Here is a 13,920-nt window from a genome sequence, read left to right as displayed (position 1 = left end):
CTTTTCTTCAGCTTCTTCTCTTTCTCTTTCAAATCCCTCCAGAAATATCTTTCACGCATTTCGAAATTCTCTCTCTCTCTCTCTCTCTCTCTCTCTCTCTCTCTCTCTCTCTTTTATTTAAACTTAATGCACATAACGTACATATTTTACACATAAGTATGTTTACAGTTGGAGCTGAGTTCGTGAGCTAAGAGCGTGCACTGGCATGTGACGCTCATTCTAAAGCTGCTCCCGGGGACGGCATTGTGAGCGAGGGTGTCATAACACTGTCACTGTCAGCTGCGCACCTCCCTCGCCACTAATCAGCACTGTCATGTCAGGCACACGCACATCCCACGTCACTGTGTTTCACTGTCACTGTCAGGCATACTATTTTCCTCCACTCCTGTAGGCACTGTCATTGTCAGGTGGATGGCAGGCTGGTGGACACTGCCATTTTATCATCTCTCTCTCTCTCTCTCTCTCTCTCTCTCTCTCTCTCTCTCTCTCTCTCTCTGGTTAATTTCTTCCCTCAGTTTTCTTCTAATCTTTCCTTTCTCACTCATGTCCCTTTTGTTTATTCCACACTGATTCTTTCCTTCCAAGCACACTCTCTCTCTCTCTCTCTCTCTCTCTCTCTCTCTCTCTCTCTCTCTCTCTCTTTCTACCTGATTTTATATCCATCTTGCTCGACTTCGCATTTTCCATTTCTCTTGCCGCCTTCCATCTATTCGCCATCTCGTCTCTAACATTTTTCCAAGGCCAACTTTCCTTCCCTGCGATTAAAATGTTCATACTCGAGTCAGGGAGATCCACACATAAAACTTTCCTGGAGTTAAAAATAACGACATTGCAGGTGACCAGTATAGATTCCAAGCCGTCATCTGGCAAATGAGTTGTCTCGCTAACCTCTCTGGATTTTTTTCCCTTTGCCCTGTGTGCTGTTTACGTTCCTCTCCGTGTCATCGCCCCTCCTCTCTCTCCTTCCGCCGCATTGATGTTACGGGGATATCAAATGTTTCCCTTTATTCACTTAATGTTGAATGAATACATGAACAAATAAAATCAAAAGGGAAACAGCGCCACCCAGAAACGTTCGATGGACGTATCACATTACCCTGCCCACCTCCACCCGCCACGTGCATTTCACTTTGCACACAATACTTTTGATTGGCAACACCAGGCATTGCCAGTAAATGAAAATTGTAATGGCAAATGTAAAAAATAAAAATCAAGCTCGTTTAATTTTGATGAACGAAACTTTCTGTTTCTCTCTCTCTCTCTCTCTCTCTCTCTCTCTCTCTCTCTCTCTCTCTCTCTCTCTGGCAATCAAATCTCTGTTAAATTCGGCTAGATATACATTAACGACAAATATGAGACATCACTTACCAGATAGATGAGGAGAGGCGAGCCTGACTGAGGGATGCAATGTGAGAACTGGTCACAGTCCTTTTATAGTAGACGGCCTTCCCTTAGCTGGAATGTTGTTGCCTTCATTTCAATGCTCACTGCCTGTGTCCAACGCCTCGCACAAGGAAACACTGCAATATCATCAAATTCTAGATGGTATCAAAGAATAGTATTATCTGCTTAGTCCTCCAACAATTATATTTTATCTACTAACTAATAGAAATTAAATAGATGTTTGTGCAAAGTTCAGATGTTGTATTATTGAACGCTTTGCAGGAAAGATATAAAAAAAAGTGAGACATTCGTGAAGAAAAACGTTTACATGCTTGAAATCAGCTGTAAAGAAAGGTTCCAGGGGGTGCAAGGCTGTAACAGTTGCCAATCTAAGGCCAGAAAGTAATGGATTAATGGTATGACGACTGCATTTCACCACCACTGCGTAGTATGAGGCAGACTCTGGTGACACCGTGAGGGAATGCAGTGAAGAACATAGCTAGTGAGTGTATGTATATCCCGCAGGGATCTCTGGTTGGAAATATTAGGAAAATATGTGTATTTCGACACTTGTGATTTGTGTCCTCCTCTCACTCTCTCACTCTCTTGTTCGAATTTTTAGTCTCGTTGATACTTTTTTGAGCTCTATTCTATAAATTCAATCTGTGATCTTATAGAAATATATCTGCTTAACTTCTTCCATTTTACTGATTATTCAAATATTTTCTATCATGATTATTACAAAAATACTTGCTTACTCATATCAAGTTTACGAGCCAAAGACAAGATTCTTGCAAGACTATCGAAAAATTTGTCAATTTAATCTTTATGAACAATTTAATCTTTAGGAATGGAATAAAATTTGAAAAAATGCATAACAAACAATTAAAGACTTTATTATCATGCATTATTATAGCACTGGAAAAAAAAAAAAAAACGAGATGAAATGATATCCGAAGACGAGGTTAAGGACAGACGTTCGAACAGTTTGATCATAGTTTGTCCTTAGAAAGGGAACAGCAAAAATTATCATATCAGTTACATACAATGGTAAATTAGCGTTATCATTACATCAAATATTGACGTGACATGAAGCTATATATGCCTAACTGAGGAAAAATAATAGTAAAGACTTCGTATTACTAGCCTAATTCGGGTCACTGTTCATTAATCACATTGTTAAATCAGTTCCTGAATGTTATTACTGAATTTGATTAACGTCTTGTAATGAATACATCTTTATTTTTGTGCATCTGGATTTCCTACAATCATAACAAAGTCAACAATATAATGATGTTATTTACCTACTATCTTCGGGCAATACTTCGAACACCACGGCCTGCGAGTGAGGTTTGAGTTATTGCATGTGTGTTTACTTGGTGAAATTTATTTACTCAGATCTCGTACATTCCTTTGTGTGTTACATGAGCTACCAGTGTATGAAGTGGAGTGTCAGAAAGGTGCTGTGAAAGTGGCGGCCCGTCAGGTGAGGAGATAGTGGTTTGTTTGTGGGTGTTTAGCAGATAAGGCTGGGAATGTGTGTTGGGAGGCAGCAGAAGCCAAAGAGGAAGGGGATTTCTGCTTTACAGTGGTTCAATTTCGCCATTCACCATCATTATCATCATCATCAGACTGTTGATATTTAAAGGATAGTTAGCCAAACACCAATCTTGCTAATACTTGTAGGTACCAAACAGTTGTTAAGCTCAATGGCAACACTTCGGCAGTACCCTATTCAGACCGTCCACAGGGCTCATAGGGCTTCCTAGTAAAAGATCCTCGCTTCCTTAACCCCCTTCAGCACTGGGACGCATTTTTAATTTTAGTTTTAAGTATGATAAAACGATTTCATTTACATTAGGAAGGGGCTATGGTGGTCAGAAGTTTAATGGCCAGAGTCTTTACTATTTTAATCCCAACGTAATTTTCTAAAGCTGTATAAAATCACCAAATAGTAACCAGAGTGAATAAGGAAACGTGTCATGGTACTGAAGGAGTTAATGATAACAACAACGACATACCCTATTCAGTTTGTTCAGCATGTTTGTGTTCCTTTATTGTAGGGAATAGGCTGCCAGCGGATGTTATTGCTGGGTGAAAGGTACCTTCCCGTAGGGGGGCGGGGAATGGGAATAGTATGGGTGGGTATGGTGCTTGCAGTGCAGTTTATTGTTCCTCTGTTATTTAAGAGGTGTAATAACGCTAGACTTTATCATTTCCACACTAATATCGAGGGCACTTAGGATTTACGAACAGCACGGCCTTGCATACATCTCTCTCTCTCTCTCTCTCTCTCTCTCTCTCTCTCTCTCTCAGTAACCAGGGTCAATCATGTGAATTATTAGGCTTAGCTGGTGCGAAATGTTTATTCTGAAAGGTCTGTTGGGTAATGAGAGAACGTAACAGTAGCGACAACAATAACAATAAAAATCGTCTTCTTCTTTTATTTCTTCTTTTCTTCTTCTTCTTCTTCTTCTTCTTCTTCTTCTTCTTCTTCTTCTTCTTGTTTTGTTCTTGTTCTTGTTCTTGTTCTTCTTCATTATCACCACAGCAAGGGAGGAAAAAATGGAAATTATTCCATTAGGCGCCACAACAACTTAGGTCATATGGCACCGTTAGGGTTAACGGAGTACGCTACATCTCCCACTGAGTAACTACGTTTGGCAAGGATTCGAACACGAGCCGCTTTAACCAACTACGCCACCCAGCTCCCCAAGGGAAGACAAGCGTCAATCTTTACTCCGGGAGAAAAGTTTGCTAAGCTAAGAGTTACTAATGGCTTCTGAAGGCGCTCGCGTAAGCCTCTTCTTCCTTCCAGCGCTAATGCAGCATCTATCTTGCATCATAACCGTGGCACTATACAATCGGCTTTCACAACTATTGGTAAATGGCTTGTATTCTCATCTAAATATAATCCTCACTGGCTTATTTTCATGTACATTGTAGCCGCGTGTTGCGTTACATTGGTTTACAGATACAACATGGATACTGATCATAACGTATCGGTGAATGTGTTTTGTTTTGCGGATTGTATGGTTATTTAAAGCACTGGTATTCAGCATCGGATTTCACTTTAACGAGGGTATATTGTTGGTGGCTCATACTTTACTGTTGCATGTGTCAGTTTAATAATTTACGTGTCATTCCATCTATTGGTATAATTCAAGTGTTCATCTGACATTGGAATCGTATTGTCATGGATTGTTTTCTCAGTGGGAGAGGGTTCAGTGGAAGTTGTTAGTGTTTACTCTCTGGTGGAAGTTGTTAATGTTTATAATGGTGTTTTTATGTTTACGGTGATAGCTGGAGGAAGTAATTGGTATTTATGAAGGTGTTTTCATGATTGTAGTAAAATCATTAGTGTTTCAAGAGTGTTTTCATGACTGTATTGAAATCTAGTTCAAGTTGTTAGTGTTGCCCTGAGAGTTTTTCATGATTATTATGAAATGTAGTGGAGGTTATTTGTGGTCCAAGGTTGGGGGGGTGATATTGTCCGCATTTATCAAAAGTTTTCAGTGATGGCTGTTTGCAGCTTTATTCAGCAATATGTATTGGTTTTCCAAGAGATGGAGAAAGTTTAAGAATCTTGTTTTTTAAGAAGTGCAGGGGAAGAAGAATGCAGGATGTCCTTCTGGCAAAATGTTCAAGATTTACAGCGTTTTATTTTCCAATATCGGCGAACGGAATTATGCTTCTTTTCTATCAAATCCATTTATATTTTTATACAATTTATCGATACGTTAGGATTCATGAAGCACTTACAAGATTCAAGAAGCACTTATATTTGCATAGACGCGCGATGAAAACTGATGAAAAAAAAGTAAAAGAAAAATGAGTAAATGGATTAACGAACCTCTGATGTGAAGACGAAGTGGAGATAGTGGGCAAAATACTTGATGCACGAGGAAACTTTGTGCAAATACGATACCGGGTTATAGACGACTGCTGCGCCTGGATGGTTGAAAAGTCACATCACTTGCGTGACTCGGACGTAACCACAGCCTGATGGCTCCTGAAGGTGTGGCGCTTTTGTCCATGTAGTAAGTTGTGGAAAAGGGAGATGGTATAGATGGATAGATAAATAGGCATATAGATAGTGATGTACGTAAATAGAAAGACATACAGGGAGGCGTTGGCGTAGTGGATAAGGTGGTGAGCGTGGGATCGGGCAGACGTCCGCTCGTGGGTTCGAATCCCACCACTTACAGCCTTAAACACTTTGCCATTTATCGAGTGGTTTAAAGTTACCTACATGATGCTAGGTGGTTACACCCAAGATGAGCATTGGTGGTGATATGGGCCCTAATATGGGTACCACTATAAATAAAATTACCTGCGCCACTAATGGGCGAAGCTGAACAGCGTTTCCCATACACTCTTCAAGTGTGCCTAACAGGTGCTATAGACCTTAACCAAACATAGATAGGTAGGTGAGAGAGAGAGAGAGAGAGAGAGTTTGACTTGACCTGTTTATTGGCCTCTATTTTACAAAGTCGAGTAGAAACAAATACACATATTAACCAGAAAGCCTAGGTCTGTTGAACCGGAGCTCTTATACAGACCTATCAACATATTTACGTACATAGCTGGCAGACGTTACCGAAGCCACTCATCACCGATAACATAAATACGTATACGTTTATATAACCATTGGAGTAGGCAGTAGTCACCTGCCGCCCGGTGGAATACTCCAGGAGAGGTACTTACGGGGATGTAGGCAGTGCTGCAGATTGAGTGATTCCCCGTGTCCTCTCTTCCCGGTTCCCTTTGTGGTCTCATTTATACAATTGAGCAGCTGCAGCCTGCCCTCTAAAGACAACTTCTACTACTTCCTACACTACACTACAACACCTTACACTTTTACACTCTCTTCAAATCAAAATTTAATAATGGCTTCACCACGCCCTGCCTCGGAGTCCCCCTCTGGGGAGGGGACCATAAATGTCCCCAGGTCGGACTGCCCCTCTGCTGTCGACCTTGGGTGTCTTGACACTTCATCTAATACTTTCACTATCAATTTCTGCAACATTCGTGGCCTTCGTTCTAATTTTCAATCTGTGGAACACCACCTCTCCTCTACTAAACCTCATCTTCTCTTCCTAACTGAAACACAGTTGTCTGTGACTACTGACAGCAGCCCCTTTTCTGTTCCCTCCTACTTGCTCTATCCTCATTTTCAATCCAAAGCTGGATGTTGCGCATACGTGCGTAACGACACCACTTGCTCTCGTGCCCACAATCTTGAATCTTCAGAATTTTCTACCATCTGGCTAAGACTTCAATGTCACTCTCTAACTAAATTCATCTGTGCTGTATACCTCTCACCTAATTCCTCTGACTATGTAAAATTCTTTGACTATTTGACTTCCAAGGTGGAGCACATCTTATCTCACTTTCCTTTTGCTGAGATCTCCATTTTAGGGATTTCAATGTTCACCACCAGCTTTGGCTTTCATCTTCTTTCACTGACCAACCTGGTGAACAAACCTTCAACTTTGCTATCCTTCATGACCTAGAGCAGCTAGTGAAGTTCCCTACCCGTATTCCTGACCGCCTTGGAGACACGCCCAACATTCTTGATCTTTTCCTAACCTCCAACCCTTCTGCTTACTCTGTTAAACTTTCCTCTCCGTTGGGCTCCTCCGACCACAATCTAATTTCCGTTACCAGTTCTATCACTCCAGTGCAGCCTCAGGACCCGCCTAAGCGGAGGTGCTTCTGGCATTTTAACTCTGCTAAGTGGGAGGAACTAAGGCAGTACTATTCTGATTTCCTTGGGATGATTATTGTTTTCATGTCAGAGATCCTTCTCTTTGTGCCGAGCGCATAACAGAGGTGATTATCTCTGGCATGGAGCTATACATTCCTCATACTTTCTCTAACCCTAAAGCTAAAAAGCCTTGGTTTAACTCTGCTTGTTCTCGTGCTGTCAATGATAGAGAGGCGGCTCACAAACGGTTCCGTAGCCATCCAACTGCTGAAACTCATGCCCTATATATTTCTGCCCGTAATCATGCCAAATCTATTCTCCAACTTACTAAAAACTCTTTCATCAATAGAAAATGTCAAAGTCTTTCCAATTCTAACTCCTCTCGAGATTTCTGGCATCTAGCCAATAATATCTCTAACAACTTTACTTCTTCGTCTTTCCCTCCTTTACTTCATCCAGATGGCTCTACAGCTGTCTCTTCTTTTCTAAAGCTGAACTCTTCGCTCAAACCTTTGCTACCAACTCAACTTTGGATGATTCTGGGCATATTCCTCCTACTCCTCCACCCTCTGACTACTTCATCCCTAAAATTAAAATTCTTTATAAAGACGTTTTCCTGGCCCTCTCTGGCCTTGATTCTCGGAAGGCTTACGGTCCGGATGGAGTCCCTCCTGTTGTTCTCAAAAACTGTGCTTCCGAACTCGCTCACTGCCTGGTCAAACTCTTTCATCTGTGTCTCTACTTCTATTTATCCTTCTTGCTGGAAGTTTGCTCACATTCAACCTGTCCCTAAAAAAGGTGACCACTCCAATCCTTCTAACTACCGCCCTATAGCTTTGATTTCCTGCCTTTCTAAAGCCTTTGAGTCTATCCTTAATAGGAAGATAATGAGGCATCTATCAGCTCACAACCTTCTCTCTGATTGCCAGTATGGTTTCCGTAAAGGCAGATCTACTGGTGATCTTCTTACTTTCCTAACTGAATCTTGGTCATCCTCTTTAGGGACTTCGGTGAAACCTTTGCTGTCGGCCTTGACATATCGAAAGCCTTCGATAGAGTCTGGCACAAATCTTTAATTTCTAAACTACCCTCCTACGGATTCTATCCTTCTCTCTGTACCTTCATCTCCAGTTTCCTTTCCGATCGTTCTATTGCTGCTGTAGTAGACGGTCACTGTTCTTCCCTAAAACTATCAACAGTGGTGTTCCACAGGGTTCTGTCCTATCACCCACTCTCTTTCTATTATTCATCAATGATCTCCTAAATCTGACTCAATGCCCTATCCACTCCTATGCTGATGATACCACCCTGCATTATTCAACAGCGTTCAACAGACGCCCAACCCAACAACAATTAAATGACTCAAGGCGAGATGCTATAGGACGCCTAACTTCTGATCTTTCACTTGTTTCTGATTGGGGCAGAGAAAACCTGGTTTTGTTCAATGCCTCAAAAACTCAATTTCTACAACTATCTACTCGACATAACCTTCCAGACAACTATCCTCTCTTCTTCAATAACACTCAACTTCCCTCTCCTCTACATTAAACACACTCGGTCTATCCTTCACTAAAAATCTAAACTGGAAATTTCACATCTCTACTCTTGCTAAATCAGCTTCCAAGAAGTTAGGTGTCCTATGGCGTCTTCGTCCATTTTCTCTCCCTCCCAGCTGCTTGCTCTGTACAAGGGCCTTATCCGCCCGTGTATGGAGTATGGCTCTCATGTCTGGGGGATCCACACACAGCTTTACTAAACAAGGTGGAATCTAAAGCTTTTCGTCTTATCAACTCTTCTCCTCTAACTGACTGTCTTGATTCTTTAAGTCACCGCCGCAATGTTGCATCTTTATCTGTCTTCTACCGCTGTTTTCATGCTGTCTGCTCTTCTGAACTTGCTAACTGCATGCCTTCCCCTCCTGCGGCCTCGCTGCACAAGACTCTCTACTTCTTCTCATCCCTATTCTGTCCATCTTCCTAATGCAAGAGTTAACCAGTATCTTCACTCCTTCATTCCCTACACTGGTAAACTCTGGAACTCTCTACCTGTGTCTGTATTTCCACCTGCCTATGACTTAAACTCTTTCAAAAGAGGAGTGTCAAGACACCTCTTACGTTAACTGGACCCTCCTTTTAGATTTTTTTGTTTTTTCTCTACTTTCCTCTTAACAGGGCCTGGCAACCAGCGGGATTTTTTTTTTTCACTTTGTTTTCCCTTGGCCAGTGCCCTTGTAATGTAAAAAAAAAAAAAAAAAAATTATATAACATTAGGCAACGTTAGTAGAATCATGTACTTAGGTACATATAAATGAACATACAATATTAATGAACATCATATTCATACATACATAAGCATGCAAGTATTGTACATAAGCATTTACATACGCATGCCGTTTATTAAACTACATTGCAAGTGAATAACTGTGAAACAAAAACTCTTTGCATAGACTTAAAGAAATAGAAAGATGTGGCAATTATTTCCTCTGACAAGCTATTTCAGCAGAGAGAGAGAGAGAGAGAGAGAGAGAGAGAAAAGGATAAGGAAACAAACGAGTGAGTGTGCTGGGTACGAAAAGCTTACAGAGCCGGAATAAGATTAGCGCTCCACAGGGTGAATATGTAAACAAACCCGGGGATGTGTGAATGGGTCTCATCAAGGTATAATTTGTCTCTGTCTGTCTGTCTGTCTGCCTGCCTGCCTGCCTGTCTGCCTGTTTGTCTGTCTGTCTGTATGTCCGTTCCTGCGTTCCATACCATCTCTCTCTCTCTCTCTCTCTCTCTCTCTCTCTCAGGATGGTAAGAGTAGAGTGTATCTGGGAAATTGATTGGAAGGGAGAGAACGATTAGGTATTGACTGAAGGTACTGTGCGTGTGTGCGTGTTTAATGGGGAGTGCCTGGTGGATGGGGCTTTACGGTGATGCTGACGTGTGTGAGTGTGTGTGATGGTGGGACAGGGTGGATTAAAGGGGGGATTGTAGTGGTGGTGTTAGTTGTAGTAATATTAGTAGTTGTAGTTTTGTTTTGCTTCTAGTACATACGTAAGTACTTTGCTGGAGAAAAATAACGCTATTTAATGCTGGATAAAGATGAGTTAGGTCAATTTAGGTTAGGTTAGGTTAGATTAGGTTATTAATGTCATATATAGGGACTGGCACCTTTAGTGGGCACTCCCGCCACCCACCTTTCCCTTTGACCAGAGATGATCTTACTCAAAATAGAAGAAAGGTACGGGTGTCAAATACAGGGACTGGCATTTTTAGTTAGCCGCCCCTTTTTTTTTTATCTTTCTCCCTTGACCAGAGCACCTTCTGCATAAAAAGAAAAAAAAGTAATCTAATCTATCCTAAACCTGCAAGTGTCCTCCAGAAATTACCAGCAGTTCTTACGTCTCCTATCACTCGCTTGGGTAATAGCCACTTAGCAATCTCGTCTGAGCCTGACGCCATCTGGCGGGACGACGAGACAGTCTGGGCCTCACTATTTTCTCGGGATGTAGCTCACTGTCCATTACTGTTCGGTACACAGGCATCAAAATAGAGCATCACCCACAGCCGGTTCGATGCCTTCTGTAGCATGACCAGGGCGCCTCGGGAATGTAGCACAGGTGTCAGGACTGGCCGGGATTCATGTTCAGCAAGAGGCAGACTGTAAGTGTTGTGATTTTTTCTTACGTGACACTATTAGCTCGAGTATTGGTACAAGAGGCAGAAGTAAGGCATGCCGAGGAGTAGGTTTAAGATTGACACGATTAAGTTTAAAAATTGGCACGAAAATACTGGTTTTCAAATAGCGTGGCGGGACAGAGTATAGTAGATTTGAGGGAGGTTTCAACACATTTATCCCTTGTTTTTGGCTAACTCTCTCGGACCTGCAAGGGGACTGGCAACTAAGTGGGCCTTTTTTTCGTTTTATGTTGCCCTTGGCCAGATTTCCCTCTTACATAAAAAAATATTGAGGTATTAAATTTTTTTAGGTTGAGTTAATAGGGAGCTTTAGGAAGAGATTAGGATATGTAATTAGTGGATTGAATGTTCTTTGGGTAAATTTACCAGCTATTAGTGGACAAGGAGAGGAATCTTGACATCTTATGTACTGAAATCAGATAGTAGAAATAGTCGAAATGATCGTATGCATCAAAGTTTGGTGTAAGGAAATATTAACGAGTGATAGACCACATCCTTAGCGATATGACTTAATTTCATCTTTTAGACCATAACTGTCAACCTTTTCAGCTCCCGTTCCTCTGATGAACGATTAAATCCTTCACTGCGATATGGAGAAGTTCACAACATCTACAGGAAAGAGAAGGCAATGAAAAGAGTAGGTCATCCTTTGTTTAGCCGATGTGATGCTGTAGAATAATAAAAGAAAGTGTCTCAGAATGGTTTATGATCAAGGAACTGTGTCAAATGATAGTGCAATCGTTAAATCATCAGCACATCTTGACACCTCGGTGACAAGTGACACGATGACAGGTGGCTCGTGTCAGGTGGCAGCGTGCGTAGAGAGATACAGGTAGATGAACAGAATGACAATTGTAGGCTAATTGCTCGGATGGTCTTGGAAGGCGTAGGTAAGCCTGGCTAGTTATGACGTTCCAAGGTGCGGCGCGAGGAATGTCACCCCTCCCTGCCCTTCCCTGAGGCATCCCTCGCTCTCCACGCCGTATATTAAACATCCTTGCATATTAGTTAAATTACACGACGTCATTTCGCATCGTATGTTTTTTTCCTTTCTTTTTTAGTAATTTCACGTCTCATTTTTCGTTCAACAGTGCGCGCTACAGGATTAATTACCTTACAACTCACGTCACGGGGGGTGAGGGGGGCAGGAATTGCTAAGAAACACGTCACGACTCGGAAAAAATATCGACGGTGTAATGTGAGGAACACGTCCCGCGTCAATTATGCATCCTGGTCCACCTCCCCTGAGTGCTCCTGAGTATTGCTGCCTGACGCTCGCTCCACTCCTGACACGCTTGCCACTCACGTCTCAGGTGGAAGGGAGAGTGCCAGGAGTTGATATCAGTCCCAATATTTTAGTCTCTTATTTTGAAACACTTTGCTTTCTTACCGCGACTGTTTTCCAAGGCCACAGAGATGGTTCGGTTAGCCGGATTATCAGGAGTGTTTCTTCTGTTGATAATGCAGAAGACTTGTTAATCTGCCACTAGAACCATGAAAATACTCTCAAAACGGTGTAACTTCAGCTAGAGCGTTTTGAATGTATTGGAGTTACTGGACAGAAATTTCGGAATATGGTTCTTGCTGCATCACTGTGCTCACTTCTGCTGATCTGAGAGGAAGGAAATCAAAAGTTTCTAGGACATCACTTGCTCGTCGTAAAAAGTTCATTCCTCAGTGTTTCATGCACATTCACTTACACTGGTGAAGAAGGAAGCAGGTGGAAAGTTACGTAGGCAGTTTTCCTAATACGAATATTGAATCTATGTATGTTGCTGAAGTGCGTGTTCATTATGGATAGATAGAGAGATGGATGACTAGATAGATAGATAGATAGATAGATAGATAGACATATGTACAAGGATAGATAAATAGATACAAACCTAGATAGATTGATAACAAACAAACACAATAAAAATAAAAACATGAAATACGAATAAAGCTTTTTTCATGTTTACGGAAATGGACAGGTGAAATATTCAAATGAACATAATAGACGGTAATGAATCAGATCCGTATATAAATAGGATTCTTAATTCGAACTTTTAAAATACAATTAATGACCCTTTTTAAGACTTCCTCCTCAAAGTAATCATTGAATTCTGCGCCCTTATAGAAAGTCTCAGTATCGCAAATGAAAGATTCCTGAGAGAGAGAGAGAGAGAGAGAGAGAGAGAGAGAGAGAGAGAGAGAGAGAGAGAGAGAGAGAGAGAGAGAGAGAGAACTGAAGATGCAGAGTATGGCAGTGGTTCCATTTCTTTATGTATAGTATTCCTTATATATTTTTTAATGTTATGAGATAATCTGTACTGTAAGAAAACAATAAGGAAAAATAGATAAATAGATGGATGGATGGATAGATAGGTAGATAGATGAATGTGGGGAGGTATGAAATAATCCTCACTGTCATAGAAATAAAGGTACTTAGATAAATAGATAGAATAGTAGAGAAATAAACAGCTGGACGGACAAAGATAGGTAGACAAATGTTAGCCTTTTTGAGGGTGAGTGAGACAATCCGTACTGCCAAAGAAAAGAAAAAAAAAATAGATAGATGGATAAATAACAAGAGAAACTACCTACGCAGCACAGCAAGATCTCGAGAAAAAGGAGAGAAAGAAAGAGTAAGAAAAAGAGAAAGAAAGAAGAAGAAAAGTCACACACAAACACAGGATGAGATCTTAACGAATGAGATACGGACGGATGGACAGACAGACAGATGAAGACAGACAGACAAGACAGGGAGATGACCAGACAACTTTCCCTTTCTCTTTCTCCCTTTCGGCCAGGTCAAGACACAATTTCCTGCCACCCTGTTGATCATGTTTCCGTGTCCTTGAGGTGCAGGAAGAGAGAGGTCTGGGTAATGGGGAGACAGTTGCAAGGTGGGGAGAGAGAGAGAGAGAGAGAGAGAGAGAGAGAGAGAGAGAGAGAGAGAGAGAGAGAGAGAGAGAGAGAGAGAGAGTTGAAAAAGGCGTACGACATTGAGAGAATAAAAAAGAAACCATTTTTTATTGATTTTTCTTTGTTGCCATTGACCAGTGCCCCTCTTGCATACTAAAGTGTCATATTGAACAACTAACAGCACTAACGCCACAATCAATTATTGCAAGTACTTACGAGGAAAAAAAAGAGGGATTAAAA

The sequence above is a fragment of the Portunus trituberculatus genome, chromosome 40 (assembly GCF_017591435.1).
Source record: "Portunus trituberculatus isolate SZX2019 chromosome 40, ASM1759143v1, whole genome shotgun sequence".
Classification (NCBI taxonomy): domain Eukaryota; kingdom Metazoa; phylum Arthropoda; class Malacostraca; order Decapoda; family Portunidae; genus Portunus; species Portunus trituberculatus.
Note: the sequence above shows the minus strand (reverse complement) of the source record.